The sequence below is a fragment of the Crocuta crocuta genome, unplaced genomic scaffold, assembly GCF_008692635.1.
Source record: "Crocuta crocuta isolate KB4526 unplaced genomic scaffold, BGI_CrCroc_1.0 scaffold10, whole genome shotgun sequence".
Lineage (NCBI taxonomy): Eukaryota > Metazoa > Chordata > Mammalia > Carnivora > Hyaenidae > Crocuta > Crocuta crocuta.
The window spans coordinates 4,182,320-4,183,380 of record NW_027527551.1 but is presented as its reverse complement, the minus strand read 5'-3'; the positions used below and the strand labels follow the sequence as shown (position 1 = coordinate 4,183,380).

The 1,061-nt window shown below is 41.6% G+C and overlaps 1 non-coding gene across 1 annotated transcript; it reads right to left on the bottom strand.

Annotated features, from left to right (window-relative positions):
• Positions 1-763: 763 nt before the first annotated feature.
• On the bottom strand, positions 764-848 carry TRNAR-UCG (transfer RNA arginine (anticodon UCG)). The gene has a single exon. It is a non-coding gene; the product is annotated as a tRNA-Arg (tRNA).
• Positions 849-1,061: the final 213 nt, after the last annotated feature.

The following is a 1,061-nucleotide window of genomic DNA, read 5'->3' as shown; positions in this document are numbered from 1 at the left end:
ATAACTCCCAATTGACACTTAACTCCTTTCTGAAACGAATTTACTCCATATTTCAGGCAGGAAAATTAAACAGAGCACCTTCCACGTCAGCTGCCCCTGGCCTCCTCCACACACTTCAAAAATTCTGAGGAGAGCAAAGGCACCTCGTTTGTCTGGGGGCATGAACACGGTCTCTGAGACAGGATCGCTTTGGTTGGGGTATGCGCCTCCCTGGTAGGTTTTTGTAAACAGAATTCACAGGTTAGTCGTGGAACTAAAGCATTTGGTTCTGGAGGTGGTGGGGTGGGTGTTCAAAAAATAAAATGCAAAGATGAGAGTTGTTTTCATGATCATTTTTCAAAATACTTTAGGCTTCTTTTCAAGCCAAACCTGGTGTTAGTGCTCGCTTCTGTTTCCTTTTTTTCCCTAGTTACTCTGTGTATCTGCTTCCATCTGCTAACATGATTTACCCTGATTTGTCTTCAGTTTGTCTGATTTCTGTACTTACTGCTTATGGCATTTAAACATGTTTAGCAAGTCAGCTTGACTGAGGTGTCCTTTAATTATACAACATAACCTAGTTTAAAAATATTTGATCTATTTGAATTGTTGAACTCAAAATACGTGTTGGGTATTTTACATTAATTTAATTTTATTTTTTAAAAATTTTTAATGTTTACTTTTGAGAGAGAGAGCGAGCAGCGAGCATGAGTGGGGGAGGGGCAGAGACAGAGAGAGGAGACAGAATTTGAAGCAGGCTCCAGGCTCTGAGCTGTCAGCAGGGAGCCTGAAGCGGGGCTTGAACCCGTGCACTGCAAGATCATGACCTGAGCCGAAGTCAGACGCTCAACCAACTGAGCCACCCAGGCCCCCCTACACTAATTTTAAAAAGAGTATGTTTGAAATATGGCTAGTCTGTTTGTCAAATGTTGCCTTTTATTATTCTCAGAAGTTTTCATATTTCTTGCCATCGCTAAGGATGTTTAGTCACCCAAAGAATAACATAGAAAAAAGCTGTAAACCTGAACCCTAAAGGACAAACTGATGGTGAAAGGTTGCCATCTTACCAAGGCCTCTCTAGG